The sequence below is a fragment of the Pseudomyrmex gracilis genome, unplaced genomic scaffold (assembly GCF_002006095.1).
Source record: "Pseudomyrmex gracilis isolate BER0280 unplaced genomic scaffold, ASM200609v1 scaffold_224, whole genome shotgun sequence".
Classification (NCBI taxonomy): domain Eukaryota; kingdom Metazoa; phylum Arthropoda; class Insecta; order Hymenoptera; family Formicidae; genus Pseudomyrmex; species Pseudomyrmex gracilis.
The window spans coordinates 81,071-102,036 of NW_018020808.1; the positions used below are offsets into that span (position 1 = coordinate 81,071).

The window sequence follows — 20,966 nt, forward strand, 5'->3', positions numbered from 1 at the left end:
ATCGGCACGGCAGGTTTTCTTATTCGACGGGAAGCGGTTTTTTTTTTTTTTTGATTTGAAAAAGCCTGCAAAAGTTTTCAAGAGACGTACAGAAAACTCTAATATTCGGGATGCACCTCAAAAAATTTGAATTATTTGTAGAACGTAAGTAGAAAAAACACTTGCAATATATCACATATATAGTTTATTCTATATATATCCTGTGCGATAGTCACTCTCGTCCGCATAAATTAAAAAAAAATATTAAAATATTGTTTTTTATATAATTATGTACAAACATTTAAAATCTTTAATCTACAGTCAAATGTAACTCTACATCTGTTAGACAACAATAAATATTTGGTAATTACATATACATGATCTTTTTTATATCTTATTTTTTGTACAACGAAAAAATTATATTCTTGTAAGTAGAAGATTTTATACTTAAAAAATCTTCTTAAAGATTTTAGATAATATTCTTCTGAAATTAAAAAAATATTTTTCTTTATTTAAGAATATATTCTTTATTTAAGAATATAGTCTTTTTCGATAGTGAGATATATATGTTTTTCTATAGAGGCTTTTTATATTCTAATCAGTATATATTCTTATCAATATTACTATTTAGAGGATTTTCCTCTTAAAATAAGAAACTCTTCTTGGCGCCTATTTTAGTCTAAAATATACTTAAAGTAACTGAGATATCTCTCCTCAAAACAAGAATACAATTTTTTCGGTGTATACAATTCTTATGAGAATATTTGAAAATAAGATACATCTGCACACACACACACACACACACACAGCTCAAAGTAAAATAACTTTATTGAAGACCGAGAAGAGAGAAAAAACGGGATTTAAGTGAAGTAGCGATAATATTCATAAAAGTTGTACGCGCGTTCAAGACATGACGCGAAACAAAAAGAAGCGTGGAAGAGAAACCTAAAAAGAAGAAGAGAAAAACTATTAAAAAAACAAGGACATATCAGGGGTCTAGATGTATCAGGTCAGAACGCATTTTCCTATTCTGAGACAAAGTATTACAAAGTTGCAAACTCGAGAACTTCGCGAAAGCCAACGGCTTCCCTATTTCCGCGCGTCGTGAATCTGATATACTTTTGGATCAATTCTTGGGATTCGAGGACTTTGTGATTGCATTGCCACCTACACATCTTACAAAATATATGCATATTTTTTATGTAAAATAACAGATCCATGCTTTATTTTGCAAATGGCTGAGATAATCTTAATAAAATTACGAAAACGAAATTATCAAAACTGCGCGTGTGTTTTTTGTGTGTATAAACAAAACTGATTTTTTTCAAAAATAATGTTTTCATCTTTTGTTTTTTAATTATTTAACTATTTGATTGATTACAGTTTACTCATGTATGTTTCTAACTGTACATACAATGTTTGCAACAATAACTTTAAAACGAATAAAAAAAATTGTTAATTTGCAATCGATCTTTTATCACGCTGCAAGAAAATAACGTAATTCAACCTGTAAGCTAGTTTTTTTTTTTTAAGTAAACAGAGTCGTTGCGATATTGTAACGTTGTGTAAATTTACTAATGGCGCCGATAGTTCACATCACCTGAATTAAACTTTCACAAGCGGTGGTTCGCTGACTTCCACATACTCATTCGCGGGTTTACACGATCGTTACATGAGTGTCATGCATAATGTATGTACTTTCGTGCACTTTAATCGGCAGTTTACCGTTAATCGACCGCCATTGTTTCCACAGAGAAACATAGCTTTGCTCGTCGCTACTATTGTTCGATAATTTCATCTCCTCTCAAAATGCTCTCTTGGAAGTAACATGCACACTCGAATGTATCGTATTGTCTTTGACGATTATTGATTTTATCGAGGTATATCGAAGTAGAAGCAATAATTTTATAGTGTGTGTAAGCTCGTTCATATACTTGTCACCATTGTTCTTCGTTCTTATGAATTCTTCCGTTATTTTTTGTTAATTTTATCTAACTTTTTTGACGATTTAATAGAACAGTTTTGCGCTGAGTGTCTTAGAAATCTCGTAAGAAAAAACATTTCTGACTCCAAAAATTTCATTACAGATATTTAATTATATGTAATATAAAAAACTTTACTTTTTTTAACATTCGTAGATGTTTTTCGGATTTGAAGTCTAAAATATACAAATTTGAAAACTATTATTGCATTTATTTTACTTACACATATTTGTGACATAATATTGTAATATAATATTTAGTTTTTTTTGCTTGATACAATAATCACTTTGTTTTGCAAAAAAAAATTTATGTCCAAAAATGTTTCCGCCCGGGATCGAACCGGGGACCTTTCGCGTGTTAGGCGGATGTGATAACCACTACACCACGGAAACTTGTTGAGAGAACAAGTTCTCGTTTTACTGATCGAGCTCTAAATATTATTTTTTTTTTTAATTGTACGAGTGATTTATTACATTTTCCTTCTCTCTTATATATATAATGCGCAAGCACTTGTATATGTTTATTGCTCAATGAAAACTCTTTTAATCTAAACGTCATTAAAATCGGGTATGTTTTTCCTCATTTACGCCGCGAATTCTCGTAGTTTCGAAAGCAATGTAGAATGGTTGGCTGTTTTTTCAGTCAAACTTTTGCCGCTTCTTCATAAAGAGCTTCTTTATTCGATATCGTTTACCAACGACGGACTGTTCTCTCGTTTTTCTGCATCTTTTCGCCGTTTCTTTCTTTTTCTCTACTGTGTTTTCTCTTCCCCGTCTCTCGCCTTCAATTAACTTGTATATACAGAAACCCTATAAATTCTCACAAACAGCGAGAGATTTCTCGATCAAACAATTTTCGTTTTATTCACAAGTAAACCATAGTGTGAACCGCTCTTTTCCTTTCGAACTGCGCTTATGTCGACAATTAATTAAATAACGATGACGAAACTTTTATAATCAAGCAATTTCAAAAGTTACAAGTGCTAGTATTCTCGACGCGAATCTCGATTTAATTTTAGTCATCTCGCGTCTACATCAACGTTAATAATATATTTATCATACGATAAATGATATATGTATTGGATAATAAAAATTTTTAAGAAAATTTCGAGAATAATCATTGACCGATGATTCGCTTCATATGGCTTTATGATTAGCTTATCTGAGCTAATTTTAGCGCTCGGTTCTAATCTCAATCTCGGTATTTCACTCACGTTCTAAATTCTGCTCAATTAATGTCTTCGCTTTTAAAACCACACGGAGATGAATTTTTTAGTCGCTTCTGTGCTCTTAACAATAAATTTAATTAAGTAATTTTTACTTTTTATTTTATCATGAAAATGAAAATTTGACGTTTTGTCGACGCAAGAAATGGTTTATGAACGAATATAGAACGTCGTTTGAAGTGATCGATGCCATCGTGCAAAAAGATATACGAGTGCAAGAAAACAAAAATAGAGAGGCGATGGTGAGTGAGTAAGTGAGAGAGAGAGAGAGAGAGAGAGCTTCCAGTTGCGCTCGGCTGCATACGTCAGATGCACGCATATCGATTGCAGCCAATCGATCCTCTGTGTATGGAGGCGAGAATCTCGTGCGCACCAACGCGATTTCTATGCTGTTGCACATCCTTTAGGAAATGCACCAGCTTGAACTCCAGTCGACCGAGACCAAACCGTATCCGTCGTGACATAACATGACGCGCTTACTGATTCATTGAATTCTGTAATTGCAAATTTTTCTATACAAGCTTTACGATTTCTACAGACTATTAACCTGTTTAAATAGATTATTATGTAATTACGTCTCTTTGATATAATAATCAATACTTAGAAAATCGACAATTCTGATGTAACGATATTGAAGTAACAGCTCAATATACAGAATTGTTTGCAATTCGTTCAATTCAACATTGCTTTTTTTCAAATTCCATTTATTTAGTTTCTTTTCTTAAACTACCTATTTCTTTTTATTTATCTGATCAACATATTGGTTTGATCGAGAGAGAGAGAGAGAGTTCACACGGAATTGCAAATAGTTCGCCATCCACTGAAGGTCTTTCAAAATCGTATTCACGCGCTTTCGGTAAAACGCGCGTGTAAAAGGGAATAGTATCCGCGCGACGTGTATTTGAGTGGATCTTCGATACGGAGCTGATAGCGACATCAGAGCGGACATAGGCAAGAGCTCGAGACGCGAGAGGCTGTGTTTGCACAAACACACTATTTGCTCCGCGATCTCGTTTCCGGCGTTGTTGCGCGTTGTGAAACCGACGTCTACACAGAATGCTTCAAAGGAAGTTACATACATACATCAAGATCTAAGTTCCGTTCTAACGATACCAAAACACTGAGAAATGCTTTAATTGAATATTTCGCGAATTAAAATTATTTTGATTAAGATCGATATTTCTGACGTCTATTATTCGAACGGAGAAAAAGTGTTGAACCGAACGCTAAATCAAGTTGCGCTTCATGTGTGACTAAATTTTGCTTCCGCACTTGATATTGGGAGCACATTGAGTTAACTTCGGAAGCGAGGAGAGTATAGGAATTTATGCTAAAAAGCGCGCATCGAGAAATGTAGATGTGTATGTGTGTGTGTGTCTATAAATCCTTTGGTCGGTGCCTTCCTCTTCGATCAGGAAAAGGAGAAGAGCAAGAAAGAAAAGAGGAGATCGGAGCGGTCCGGTCGAGAGTAATTAAGAAAGTTGCGCGAATCGTCTGTTATTAAAGCCACGGCGTTTCTCGAATCGAAATTTATATCTGGGTCATCGGCGCTCGGACGCATCCGAAAGAAGGCGAATTTATCATCGGAATTACGTGGAAAATTTTAATTAACTCGTCCCGTGCTCCACTTTCTCCGTACTTGTTTCTAAAGAACATAACTTCCGAATTCGACTGGAAATATCTCTTTTAAGATTTGAGGTTTGGTAATATTTTAGAAATAGAGAGAAACACTATGTAGGGCAGTAGGCTTAGTTAGTGCGCCGTTAAGGAAATTTTCTTAGATATCAACTATACGAGATAAAAAGAATGTATTAATGCGCTCTCGGTTAGTGTGTGCCTGTCTCGAATTGTGCGTTCGCAGTTACTGTGTGTCTCTTTTATATATTATGTTTTATGGCACATTTAAAAAAAATCTAAAAAGTCTGCTGGCTGCATTAATGGATGTTTCAGACTTTAGAACCTTCAAGGCTTTGAACATAACTTTCTTGCTGTACATTTTTCTTTTCTTTTTTGAGATGCAGCTTAGTTTTATAGTAACTGTTTAAATAATAATTAATAAATATATTTTAAAAGTACAAGTATTCATTTTTTTTTAAAAAGAACACTTACATTAATTTCTACCCAGTTTGTTTTTTGCGCAAGCTGATGCGAACTCGTGCCACAACGGTCAGAAAAAACGTCTGCTTGAAGGTCTGCACACTAACGCGAACAAGCTTCAAATCGTATTAATAGACACGATTTAAAAAATTAATAAGAACGCTTTTAAAGTACTTCTTTTTGTTTTTCTATGAAGTTAAACTTTTCTCACATAAAAAACTTACAATTTGGTTAACGAGAATCGTGTAAATAATTAATTTACTATTTTTAATAAAAGCATTCCTTTTACTACTTTTGATAAGACGATTGATAAAATTCGTCACTATTCTTACATACGCTTTTATAAAAATATTTTTAGTTATTTAACTTTACTAATAATACATTTTCTTTCTAAACGTAATCTTTATTAACTTACTTTTGTTGAAAAAAATACTTGAGACGTTTATTTTTAATATTTACTTAGTAATTATTATTTAAATGCAAACAAACACTAATTGGGTCAAGCACAGTAATTGGGCTCACTACCCTGTACATATTATATTATATTTTGCATAATTTCTTATTTACAACAAATGTACTTTTTTATTTTTATATTTTTATATGATTGACATTTACATTTCAAAGCAAGATATTACTCTCTTTCTCTCTATGTGTATGTGTGTGTAAAAGTTTTAGATTTTGCTTTGAAAGTAAATGTCAATATAAAAATATATAAATAAAAAATTACATTTGTCGTAAATGAGAGATTATGCGACTGTGAAAAATCGTTTAAAGAATTTTATATTTGATCTTGTAGATGCAAAATTTACGCAGACGCTCTTGCTTGTTCTTCAATTTATTTTATGACCAGAAAAGAAATACAAAAAAATGTAAACGTGGTTTTTTTAATATCCTGAGTGTTTTGCGTGATTCTAATCTAATTTTGAGTTTCTAGATATGTGTAAAAATAACTACTACTTATCTGTTTAAACACGTGAAGTTTTACGATAAATTTCTAAGTGTAGGGTTTGTCAATATAAATTGAGTTTATTTCTTAAGATACCCGCAGTGCTGTGCACTCAAGGTACAAAGTGTATATATGGTTACAAATAGGGATCGTCAGGAAACCTGAGGCACGCGAATCGCCGGAGATATTCGGAACGGACTCAACGCAACTGCACTTAATCACGGTTAAGACAAAACTCTGCGATGACTCGGTTTCAGCGGATCAATTTCGAGGAGGCACGCTTTGGCCGAGAGTCAAATGACAAAAACACGTGGCTCAGATAACGACGCTTGGGACTGTTGAGACAAACGCGCATTGTTAAATCGAACCCGCCTAAACATTATGATAAATGGAAACATAAACACTCTAAACATAAACCATCAACCTGTCGTCTACATAAACTTTTGAAAATCCTGGACGAGACTTTCGCAAACTAAGTAAGTTATTAGTTTTCGCTAACTAAACTAAGAATGTCTTCTAAAAGTTATGCAGCAGTAATCGCGCTAACAAATCCTGGCAATAACTCGTTATCAAAGGATTCACAGAACGGATATTGCTCGACGAGATTTGAAACCCATTGAAGGTAGCGTTTTTTCGATATACTTTCTTCTTCTTCTTCTTCTTCTTCTTTTTCTTCGTCTTCTTCGTCTTCTTCTTCTTCTTCGTCTTCTTCTTCGTCTTCTTCTTCTTCTTCTTCTTCTTCTTTTTCTTTTTCTCTCTTTCTCTCTTTTTTTGCCGCTCTGCTTCACCCAGATGTTATTTCAAGATTAAAGCCACTGTTCTCTCGTCTGAACATCAACGCTGCAAGAAACTACCTTGCAGTTTGCATTTACGGTAATTCTGCCGTTATCCATTCGCGAATATTGCATGCAAAACATCAAAATTGTTATAGTTAGAGAGACAGGTGAAAAAACTCAAGTTTTATGTCGTATTATGTTGTTTTTGAAAAAACTTTTTCAAACTGAGGTGTTGAAAATATATATATATAAATAAATATAATGACTTTTTTTACTATGTTTAAAAAATATTTATTGCATGTTTGAAAACGCGTAAATAATATATTTTAATGTAGTTTTATTTTCTTTTACAACAGAAAATCACGAAGTTTAAATTTTCTTCTTTGTCTGCAAAAGAGAGCGAGAAAGAGAGGTATTTAAATATTTGATTTATTTTGATGTTTTGTTCTCTATTTTTTTATATAAATATTGTAAATTGTTTGATACATAACAATATTTATTATTTGTTATTTCCAACAATTATATATATAGTTGATATGTTTTTTATTGAATTATCTTCGACATTACTGTACACCAGAAAATGTAAAATGCGTTTATGTACGCGCGTTATGTTTGATATTCTTTTGGCAGCTTTTTCTGACATTTAACGACATGATACAAAATTAATCCTTTGTAGACAGACTGGGTCTCCCAGACCCATTTAGGGCTGTTGCGCCACCGATGATGATGAAATATTTAATAAGATTTTCTCATTTTCAAGAATCACTCGGACATTAATGTCCGGGGGTTTACAAGATTAGGGTTAAAATTTTAGTGCTTATTGATTACAATACATCTCATGAATAATGAAGCGAATGATAGTATAACGTAATGATAATATAAATGATGATAAATATCGCCGGATTTACGAACGTGTGTGCATTATTGTCGTATTTTTTGTGATTAGCATTCAAAGCGCTTATGCGTGTATGTTATGTTTCGAAACAAGCGCTATTTGCAACACAAAATGTTTTATTTTAGTTTTATATATCCACTATTTTTTTTTTTTTTTTTCAAATTCCCACGTAGCCCGTCTATATGAATGATGCCAGACGCAGATCCGCCGGCATAATTCCCGACACGCGCCGAGCATTCGTTGTCATTTATCTCTGACATCATGCACAATACGTATAATCCTCTTTACGCTTCTACCCTATTCCCTTTAATGCCGTGGCTATTTGACATAAGCTGATATATCTCTTCTTACAAGTCCCCGAAGAAATATTATTTATACAACGCGGCCTGGTGTGTCGCTGTAATAAAAACATATTTCTCAAAACACAGAGGATACTGTAACATTGTCTCTTTCTCTGAGAGAGTTACAACTTTTATTTGAAACATTTTTTTGTTACATAGATATTTATCAAAATAATGTTTAAAAAAGTGATAATTTTTTAGGTGTTTTGAAGTTTGACTTAAAAAATGTCAAACTATCGATTTGTATGGTGTATCGGGGGGGGGGGTGGCAATTGGTATAATCGGCAAGTGCAAAAACACATCTAATCAAACGACAAGAAGTTTGATAGTTTGTGTGTATTTTCATTCACAACGATGCACTTTCTCACTTAATACTTCTCGATCGTTATTTCATAGCAAAATGGTCAGTACTTTTCTACTGTGAGATCCAACTCATCACCGGAAATGCGTGAGAGTTAGCGAGCTTACACAGCGGCAGTTACACAAGTGCAAAGTTTGTTATTGACACGGTAAAAGCGGACGATGCCGGGCATTATGCAGATCAGGAAATTCGTATTCCTCTACGCGCAGAGATGAGACGTAGGCAAAGAGAAAGGTGTGTAAAGGAGGGTTGGTTGTTGCGGCGAGAGCAACCCTTGCTCAGTGGCTGCAGTGAGCACGTTTACCCACGAAACTATGTGTGCGCGTGTACAAAGTGATCTACTCAACCAGATCTTTTATAACCACTCGTGTGTAAGAGAATAAAGAAGTTAGAAGAACGATATTCTAATATCGAACGCGTTTATAACTTTACAAAGAGCGATAGAAACATCTGTTACTAGCTTCAGCCAATGTAGCCATCCTTGATTAATTTTGTTGCACGAATTTGTTGCACGAAGAAATAAAAATATGAGTTCAATATAATAGAAACGTGTGTGTGTGTGTGTTGAAAGTAGACTTATTCTACACAAAATTAGCACTTACATTAAGTGCGTAAGTAATACCGTACAAAAGTATGATTTTTTCTTGAAATGTGGTTGATGATGCGTACATGTATTCATATAAGAATAAGAATGTTGCAATCTCACATTCGCTATAAAGCAAAAAAACCTAAAACAAACAAAACTTTTGTAGTAAAAATGCAAGTTTTTCAGAAAAGATATTTTAACTGTCTAACATTTGTATAACAGTTTACAATCTTGTGCACACTGTGTGCAAGCAAGTTCATGTAGTTCTCACACGAGAAGTTGTTCTGTCTCTTTCACACATATAAAATAAGTCTTCTTTTCATATATAACAGAATATTTTTTTGATAAAATAATTTTTCTTTTTATCTATATAAAGATTAATTTACATAAAGATACAGAAATGACTTTGTAAAGTAGATAATTAATATGTTAAAAGTTGATAAGGTATAGTTAAAGGTAAAGTATAGTTTTCAATACTATAAGTAGAAAACAATTACGCTTTGTAAAAAACAAGGCTACGCCTTCTCCCGCAAGATCGCCGCAACTGCGCTCGTACGCATATGCGGCAACACGGGTAATTGACAATGCGACTATTGTATCTTGTCCTACGTATGTGCGTAGTATAAACCAGGTTGTCGCGAGTGCAACGATGCAGCGCGCACGAACTCCGTGATGCCGTTATTTCCTCGTTACGCATAACACCGCTCGCGCAATTCTTGTTTTTCCAACCAGTAGCGCGCCCTAAATTCCGAACATTCAGCTCGACAAACATTTTCGGAAGAATTTTGGAAGTTCGCAGAATGAAACATAAATGTTCTTTTTCGCATTTGAACTACTTCAGAAATTCTATATAATACGGCGTTCCAAAGTGATTTTCTTCAAAAACAAAGAAATATTCTCTTTAAAGTTTTAGTTATTTTTCTAGAAAAAGCGGAAGAGAAAGAATGACAGAGATATATTAACTTCTGTTTTTGACATTGTCAATATATTGATGGTTTCTTTAAATAATTAAGAGTTCGAAACAGATAAATTTACTCTTTTAATATTTGAAATATTTGAAATAATTTCTGCAATAGTTTATACAAGTTTTCTCTCGTTCTTCAATAATAAATTCGATTAAATTAATTTATTCTACATTTATGAAAAGAAGCAGAGAAGAGATTTTTATATAATAAAATATCTCAAAATAAAAATAGACATTATTTTCGAAGATGTTTTTCGGGTTTAAACCGCGTTAGTGTCACTCACATTTCTCAGACGTTCTATGAAATTAAAAATTTATTAACATGACTATTTTCACAGATTTTTCTTTTATCTCGAAAAACATTTCAACGCGCATAAGCTGATACAGTAATATCTTGTTTGACTAGAAACCTCCCTTGCAGTTCTGCCGATGGGGAGGAAGTCAGGTGTTGTAGCTGCTCGAACGCCGCCTTCATAATCGAGACGAGCCGCGCCATTGGCCTTAATTGACGACCTGACGGGGAATTGAAGGGAAGGCGGGAAAACTAATTACTATCCGATTTCTCTTAGAATCTCGTTTGCAATAAAGAGGCTGTAGATACCACGATGTCATCAACGCAGTGCTTCGCCGAAGTTGTCACCTTCAAAAACGGTTGTTAATTAAACGGTTGTTTGATAAAATTTTATCAATAAAAACCACGAATTACCAAAGTTTTTTGATACATTTCTTGCGAAGACATTATATCGGCATCATCAATTATCAGGAAGCATGATCTTGAGTAAGAAAAACTAGATGTACTCTTTCGACAAAATATATGTGTTTCTTTTGTCGAGAAAAAGAAATATCTAACTCAAACAAAACAATTTTTAATTCAGTTGAAGAATTAAAACAAAATATCTAATTTTTAATACCTAAAATGTCTTTAGCATTTTTATTTTAACAATTTATATAAAATAAAATAAAATTTTGAGAAAATTGCATACAAATGAAAACTTCTTGCGCGTATTTTAATAAATTTTTATAAAGTTTTGTTAATTCAAGTATAAAACTAGTAAGAAAAAAATTTGACGATGTTATTCAAAGCTAGAACCGGCGAGAGATAAAAAATTATGAGAAAATTTAGATTTTTTTAATGCTTATTGTCAACAATTTGCGGTTGTGTCATTTTGGCATCGTTATTTAAAAGAAAAGTCAGCCTTGGTATTTTTATAAAATCGATTATACAATAATACTATATTTTGCAATATTCAATAATTACTAAAGTAAATACATCAATAATAAACCATTGATCGATAATAAACCATCGGGTATTTTAAAGAAGAGAAAATTGTGTCGTACTATATATTTTTACTCACAAAAGATTGCAAAAGATTGCTAACATTATTATGTCATTTTGAATATATATCAATTTTTATTTAAGTGTGATCACACACAAATTTTAACTTAATTAAACATGACTTGCATTAATTACTTTATAACATTTAATCTCGATATTTATCCGATATTTTTGATATCTTCGTGAAATATGTCCAGTCAGGCAGGCAACCACAAAATTTGATAGCATTACAAAGCACTTATCGCTTTCTGAAGCTTATCGGATCGCTTCGAGAGTGCGCGGCAAAATGGTCACTATCATTTTCGTTGTCATTATACGACAGGGGATATTGTTGGTCGCTGGAGAACCACATATTTTATCTAGTTATAAAGCACTCAAACCTTTGGAAAAGCCTTTACTCTTGAATTAACGCGGTCTCGGGAGACGTCCGCAATTTTGTGCGACAAAGTAACGAAATGATTCACAAATTATCACGTCGCACGTACATTCGAACACACACACATTTATGTTACTATAATATTTACATTTCATTACTTTTTTTTTTTTTTTACTTACGATGTCATTTTATGATGTATCTATTTTTCGTAATTATTCCAGTTATCAACGGATATAAAATGAAATCATTTCCCGCGTAACGAATTTGGAAAATAAATAACAACGATCAAAAGCAATTTTCCAAAATCGCCGCGACACACAGAGAAATACAAAGTGAATAGATCGAAATTAGGAAAAAGATGAAAATATTTGCGGAAAAAACAACTTAAATTACCAATTAACTACGGCAGACACTGTTTTATTATTCCAAAATGTGATTATTTCTTCGTGTTTTTTTTTTTATAGTAAACTTGAGCTTATAAGAATTAATTTTACAGATAGTAATATACATTTTTTTCTTTGAACATTCTCACTTTGCAAAACGTCGCGCATTGACGCAACAAGATTCCGATCTTCATTGACCGATGACTCAATCTCCGTTAAATTAAATCTAAAATAATTGCCGAGCTTCTTAATTACTTACGACAAAACACTAAAATGCAATTAAAATGCAAGTTAGTATTAGTTATAACAATCAAATGCAACATAGTTTCATTTAATCTTTAGGTATTAATGAAACTTTTGACATAAGTGTAAGTAGTTTCGTTTACAAGATCAGAGATCCTACCAGAAAGAGCGTATGCAAATAATCAGAATCGATTCTATCAATCTTGATTGTTGCCTCTTTTCCGCGACGTTGATTGGACGTCTCGGTGACGTTTCTCGGATAATGTGTTTCTCGATTTATGTCATACTGTCGCGTGCTAGCTGTCATAATATATTATAATATATAATAATAATAATAATAATAATAATAATAATAATATAATAAATAATATATATTATACATATAATTTATTATATATTTATAATGTTATACTTTATATTATATATTATATTGTATATATTATATACATACTACCGTAAGGTTACTGATCTCGGTCGCGCGGCCTTGGTGGGGGGGCGGTCACTGACCGCGGGCACGCGACCGCGGCGGGGTCAATGACCTCGGTCGCGCGACTGCGGTAGAGTCACTGACCTCGGCCGCGCGACCGCGGCGGTGTTACTGACTTCGGTCACGTGATTACGGTATATATATATGCGTATGTGTGTGTATTATATATAGATATAGAATATTACATATAATATATATAATATTCTCTTTTTTACCCTTTTCCCTGTTACGTGACTTTATTCTTTTTTATTCGATGTCTACTTGAAACATAAAGATCAAAGAGAAATAGGCATTGCAAAAATCTTGAAAAAGACGATAAAAAGAGGGAAATTGATGCTGGTTACGAGTGGCGGTGGCTTGTATTTTTGAGACGAACGGTGCGAAAATACCGAGTATAAAAATAGATAGGTTATATATGTGACCAAGAGAGACGGTGGTCGTGTATTTTTGCGGTGGAGTTTGTGCCTCTAGCACCTCGCGTTTCACCTCAAATATTTATTTTACAGTAGCGCGACTCTTTAGCCTTGCTCTGCCGACGCACCACCGAAAATTTCACTCAAGGTTGAAAAATTTTATTTTTTTTTTGTATGTATTCAGTTAAATATCTAATAATAAGCGTGTGCTTGCTAATGTAATGCGCTTTAATATAATCCTCTAAATATAAATTTGCATATTAAGAACGACCTTACCGATTTTAATAATCTTGACGTATATTGTCAAAGTGACCGTCCTGAGTAACAATCGAAAGATTTTAGCTGTCGCTCGCGCTTTCTTCGTTAAGACAATACTTACGCGACAGTCCCATCCAAAAGTTTGAGTCTTTTTATTGAAAAGAAAGTTACAATATATATATTTTTTAATATATTACAAACAAACTTGAAAGTTTACTATAGTAACATCTTATTAATAAAATATTATCAACTCAATGTTTGATAATAATTCAAAAGTAAATAATCAATTATGTATGTTGGCTTACTGGAACATATGTTAAGGTGATATATATTTTTCATTGAAATCGGTGAAATTGCTCTTAATATGCAAATTTGCCAATTTTACTAATAATCTGTCAAAACTGAAAGAGCTTTTTGACAAAGAAAAAAATGTTTGGTCACAACTGCAATTTTTAGGCAATAAATGTAGAATAAAAGCACCTGCAGTATACATAAAAAAAAAGCAATATCGATGTATGATATTCCTATTGTAAGCTTTAACCGTTCGAAAACGTTTTCTAGATAGAACAATTCGGCCGCTTCAGAGTTCGCTTATTGCGCATGCAATTTCCGATATCGAAACTGTTTCATCATCGTTTCTAGAGGTGGACTGTAAGCGTTAAGATTATTGCACTTTTGTGATTATCAATCAGGGACTATAGAAATCGATGCTTTCCTAGTTTAAAAAAAATTGCGTATAAAACTTCAAAATACTCAATAGTTCTACGTATATAATTAAACTTTCTTTCAACTACACCATTGATACACCATTGTTCTAACTATTATTTCTAATTGTTATTTCTAACTATTATTTCTATCTCTCGTTCCCTTTGTTTGTAAAATAATAATTTGTTTATAGTGTATTTTAAAAAAAAGCATAACAATTAATACATGGTAATTAAAAGTTTCCTTGATTTGTCGATTCTTAACATTTATTATTTAATATTTTTTATTATTTCGATTATAAATATTACTTAAGTTTCCGAAAGTGTTACCAAAAATTAATTTTTTTTGTCGCTTTTCTTAACCAACACGTTCGAGTAACAAGTCTGTCAAAAACAAAGTGTTACGGCATTCAGCGTGTGAACATTTTTTGTATACATGAACATATGTATAATTACGATAAAGATCGACACGAAGAACACTTTTTAATTAACCGTAATTGACTCCTATGTCCGCATAACAAAGTTAAAATCAATAACTCCGGAACGGAGTTGCCGACGTTTGACTCATCAAATCGGAGAAATCTGCTGCGCGAGGTGCATACAAATGGCCACGTTTCGTACGGATAGAGCAAATTCACAAACTGAATCTGCCTGACAATGAGACTCCTTCGGGCAACAAGCCGACATAACATAGACACACACATAGATATACACGCGCGTGTGCACACACACACACACACACAAACCACATCTACGTGTATTTCGCATGAAAGTTTCCTTTCTCGCGAAATACACGTGAAATCGGAGCAAAAGCTGCGAGACAAAGACAACATACCTGCATAACAGCTGTCGTGCTTAGAACTCGGCACGGTATGCATATCTCATTTATTCTCACATTGCGTCACCAGACGAAGCAGCATTATTAATCGGTTTTCATAATAACATCTTATGCTAATGCAACTTATAATTTCAACTCTAATTTTTAATTAAATAGGCCTTTTTTTGTTGACAGGGCACTGATTGCCAAGAGATCCTTCCGCTTTTTTTAAAGCTTAAGCGCGCGCGCGTGTGTGTATGTCTCATCAATTCCGTATTTCATGATAACCGAATCACTACGTTGCAAAAAATAAAAACTATGTAATAGTATCTTGAAAAAAGTAGATAGAGAGAGAGAGAGAGAGAATTATTCAATATATCTATTTATAAATAAGCATTTTTAACACAATATAAAAAAAAGCGCTGGAGCCGTGTGTAATTAAAACTCTTTCAATCTAACATATTCATATTTCACATACCTATTAATGGAAATCATGACAAAAAATTTACGAAGTTATTTTTTGAATAAATAAAGTTAAAACGCGCTGATATTTTGAACAGTTTGATTATTCTGTATATCAAGATAAAAATTTGAGCTCTAGAAAATTAAGTTACCTGAAATTAGATAATCTAATCTTAGAGTAATGGGATTTTCAAACCGTCTGTTCAAAATAAAATTACTAGTATTAATTCGAATGCTTATTTCTGATCATTTCAAATATAACTACAATTTTCACGTCATTACTGCGACTCTTTATATTATTTGTTCTTAATAAATTACAATTTTGGCAATATTAATAAACATTTTAGCAGTGTGTTTTTTTTTCAAGTTTCATCTAAACACAAACATAAACTCAGGGTTTTTAGAAGTTTCGAGAAAAAATTTTTTTCCGCATATCTACAACAAAGTATTTTTATTTGTTACGCAAAATTGTGCGTAAGTAACCCTAAACGCATAAAAAAACTGCGAATAATAGCAAAGTCAAAGATCTCGGAAAAAATATACTAGTAAATACTAAATATGCTAGTAATCGCAGGCGAGAGAGCTGCAAAAAGCAGCAAAATAAATCGGCTCTTAAGTTTTTCTTTTTCTTAAGTACCTCACGACGTTTAATTCCGGTAGATTTAGCAGAATCTAGCCTATATCTTCACGCGAAAAGACGTATATTTTCCAACGCGAGTCCATGGCAATTCTCTCCCTTTCACAGATTCCCATTCAAAGAGCCATGGTAAAGATTCTCTGTCCCGAAAATAAATGCGTGATTTCACCATCTACCCGGCCCACTCCCTACTTTTCTCGTTCTTCTTCCTTTTCCCGGGATGGAAGACACCCGGGCTCGTATATCTGCTGACTATTCGCTTGTCTGCCTCAGATACGGGGTTGACGCTCGTAAGAGAGAAAGAAGGAGAGAACCGCCGCCAGAATATCTGTTTAAACTTTGAGATTCCATTAAATCGTGGGTTCTGTCGTCGACAGTATGCATGTACTTAGGGATTTATGAAATCAATTAGCGACGTGGAGCAACTCGTGCGCTGTTCTCTCTAGTCTCTAGCTTAAAAAAAAATTAACGTTTATTCTTCTTTGCAGATCGAGAGTACAGTACTTAAAGATAATAAGAAGAACAGGAATAAACACATATATAGGTATAACGCAAACAGTTTTTTTTTTCAATTCGCTATATTGATGAAATCTGAATATCGTAAATATATAGATAAGGGGAGCAGCTTCTGGTGATCTTGATTTTTACATTATGTTCTCAAAAACACAGCCCTGAGCGATCTTCAAAAAGTCTTAAGTAATATGCTCACTGTTTGTTAAGAATTTATTTTTTTATTATGTCCTCGTTGCAACGTTGCAATCTGTATCGTATTGTAAATATATTTCTGTAGAACACATATATATTCTTGAACATATGCATCATATATTTACTTCTTGAACACGTATCGAAAAACGATGCCGTATTGGTGAAACTTTTTTTGTTAACAACTTCTTAATAACCAGTGAAGCTTTATTTGAAACTTTTTGAAATTCACTATGACCTTGAGAACATATAAAAATCAACGTCGTCAGAAGATACTTCCGTTTTCGATATAAATGAGCAAAAATTCTGAGCTCCGATTATCAAACAATTATTATAAATTATTATAAACGCACACATTATTATAAACGTTTTGAGACGTTAACATCGAAATATCGATGCTTCGTTCCAGTGAAAATCTTGCCGAAATATACATATACCGAGTAGACAAATGCATTTCAACAATATTCGGCTTACTCTCTCTCTCTCTCTCTCTCTCTTGAATTATTATTACTTCGCAATGCTATGCGGGAGTGTCTGATTACTGGATGCTTGCTCGATTACGCGAAATCTGCTACAGAACACAACTTTGATATTGTCCGCTCAAAGGATGCGCGCGAGAGAGGGAGAGAAATAGAGAAAGGATAGAGAATATGTAGAGAAAGATAGGATCCGCGTCTCTCTAGAAACTAGGTACTAGGTTCCATTAAACTCGCGCCGGTAGAATGGACACTAATGCACCATGAATTAGCGCATCGACGACATCATAAGTCCAACGTCCACATCCGGTGCGATTTGGTCTGATTAAGATTTAATTATAAATTATCGATGTGCTCTATCGCTCGTTATGGCTCATTATAGCTCTCTTATGCGTGATTTAGTTTTTGCGTACAATTAAGAGAGAGAGAGAAAGCTATTAACTTGCATTTTAATTTGTTGTTTAAATATTATCTCTCTTTTAATTTTCTAGCGCGTATATTTTGAAATTGTGAGGCTTTATATGTGTAACATATCTTGTTTAACGTGTGTGAATAAACTACGATGCAATTGCAAAATCGACATACCATATATGGTAACGCACATTTGTGTGAAAACTTAATAAGAAAATAAGTAAAATTCAAACACAAAGTATTTCCATTAATAATAATATAAAAAGATTTATAAAAAAGTAATTATAAAAATCTATTATTATATAGTTATTTTTTTAAATAATAGAATTTATCTTGTGCTTTTTTATTTGTGCTTATTTTTTATATCATTTAAGCAGTTTTGTCGAAATGTTAAAGGACAGACTACGGTGGTTTTTAAGCGTAAATTAACAAACGCCGAGTGCGATTGACATTAATGTTTCTCACGCGCGGAATTCCACTCTTGCGTCATAAAAGTTTATTACACCCTTTCCGAGAATTTTTATATACATATATATATCTCTCGATTTCTGGACCACGTCGGTCTTTTCTTTGAGAACTTCTTCCGTGCATAGCAATTCTTTTTTCTCTTTCTGTAATATAAACGTGACCGTGAGAGATCGTAATACACAGTTCTGGGGCGTCTGAATATTCAGCGGAGTCTCCCAAAAATTTAGATCCCGCACACAACCGCGGGAACAAAGCATCAGGGAGAATCCGCCGCTCATTTTAAGACGTATACATAACTGCGTCAAGAAGATTGCCAATTTGAGATAGTTAACTTCAAATATTAAGCTCTCGTTATATCGCGCTCCTTGACGTAATTTTACGCTTAACGCCAGCACATAATATGACCTTATCTCACGATAATATTTGCTCACTCACGGCAACTGCGACGATTGGTAGAAAATAGGGTTAAAAGCACCCCGGTACATTAGGATATCGCACGGTGAGGGCCTCTCACTCAGTGGAGGACCGGCGAAAGGATAGTACCCGAAACTCTAATGGAGGCGGTTGGCGGGATTTAGACCATCTATAGACCCTTTCCTTCTCTAAGGAAACCGCCCTGAAATCCTTCCACCCGACTGCTCGCGTTCTATCTCCTCCCGCATTGTTAATACCTTCTGCTCCTTTATGTTCGCTTCTTTGTCTAACGTAATTTCTCTTTCTCTCCCTTTCTCTATCCGCGCGCGCTCTCGTGTGTCGCGCTATATTAATTCACCAGCACCAGCGAAAATGGAATGGCCGATGTCCTTTTGTTTGCAGAATACAAAGAGGAACAAAGGAGTTCATCTTCTTATTTATTCATTAACTGCTTAATAATTTTGTTTCGTATTAAAACCAGACTCGCGCTAATTTTTGTCTTAATTATCAAAAAACCTAACTTAAACATTTGAGAAATTCTCTAATGGAAGTTTCTTTTAATGGAAGTTCCATAACTTTTTCGACCCCTTGCAGTTTTTGTCTGAAAAAAAATCTAAATACACAGTTACAATTTTTGAGTGTAATCATAAAATTTTCGTAAATTTGGTTTAATTAACTTTGATGCGCGCAAGATTTTTCAAAGCAATCGAGATAGTTGAAATAGCGTTTCGAGTTGCTATCAAAGTTTTGATACGAAGTGACAACGCAAAAGAGACATTAAGAATGCGGAGTATAGCTGTTTTGTTTCCCGATTTAAAAAAAATCAATCATCTATCTGTGCTAAAAAGAATCTCTCTCTCACTCTCTCTCTTTTTTTCTTTCTTTCCTTCTCTCTCTTTACTTCTCTGAATCTTGCATCTGATTGTGAGTGAGAATCACTGCGAACCTGACGGTTCTTGAATCTTCTGCGGTTTTCTTGTCTCACGACTGACGGTCTGATCTTCTCGGCTACGTGTCTGAGACTAAAAGCCTTTTCCACTTGTGCAAAGTACAGTGCTATTTGCCGCATAAGAAGGTAAGGTACACGAAACCTCGCGAGAGCAATACCTAAAAGGAACAATACCAAAAAGATCCAAAAAAACCTTTTTGGAAGCTTTAATAATTAAATTTCATGTCTGGCGAAAAATTATGATTCTTAATATACTACTGCGATAAAAAGCGAAGTGACACAGAGCAATAAAAAGCAACATAAAATTGTAACAATAAGATAAAATATATTTTTCTTTGTATTAAGCATGAATAAATGATAAATGACAAGTGTATGTGGTAACTATATGTGTTTTGAGATTTTTAAATAGTATAATAAGTGTTATTATGAAATTAAACAAACGCACTCCTAATACGTTTTTGAGAAAACACAATCGCGTATTTTTGTATACACAAAAATTAATTAACTAAAATTCTTCTTATGAAAATAACTATTTTCGGTAATTATTTACATAAGGAGGATCTTCACCAATTTTGATGTCCTTGAAATATGTACCAACACACACAGAGAGACACACACAAAAAGAGATGTCAAATTCGACTTGTCAACTTCCGCGAGGTACATCTTGGCTAATGCTGCTATACTGTAACTTTTAAGTTCTATAACTCAGAGAATTCTTATGGAAAAAGGTTTGTGTTTCGGAAACGTTTCAACGTCGGTTACAAATATATGCTATGAAAAATAAGACATTCTATTTAAAAAATTAAAGGTGATCTTGATCTGACCTTGACAAGGTCACCATTCGAGGTCATAATAACTTTACTGTGTAATGCATCGCTAAAAACCTTATACTTAACTTTTGTATGAAACATGGTTTTTTCAAAAAGGTTTCCATACTTTTGGAACACCTTGTACATATGAAATGATAATGCCAACTAAAAAGCGTTTTTATTATCACATTTCTAAAAACGTTTTCACGAATCAAATCTAGAATCCAAAAGTTAAAACACACACCGAGTGCGTAATGAGCGATTTGCAATTCCCTCTGCTTTGCAATCGCATCCGGCAAATCCAAGAGAAATCCATACTGATCTTTTCAGTATAGGGAAACGGTATACACTATCCATCTTCGTCTCTCTCATTTCTCATTGCTCTCTTTCCCTCTGTAAATCTATCTCTTTGTCACGCTTGAAGAGAAGCACTTTATAGCGGCCCTTCGAAAAGCAAATTTTGTGGACG

The 20,966-nt window shown here is 33.5% G+C and overlaps 1 protein-coding gene and 1 non-coding gene across 2 annotated transcripts in view; one reads left to right on the forward strand and one right to left on the reverse strand.

Annotated features, from left to right (window-relative positions):
* LOC109858776 overlaps nt 1–20,966 on the forward strand; it is a 50,261-nt gene that overhangs the window by 14,825 nt on the left and 14,470 nt on the right. The window lies entirely within an intron of this gene.
* On the reverse strand, nt 2,281–2,353 carry Trnav-aac. Its single transcript has one exon. It is a non-coding gene; the product is annotated as a tRNA-Val (tRNA).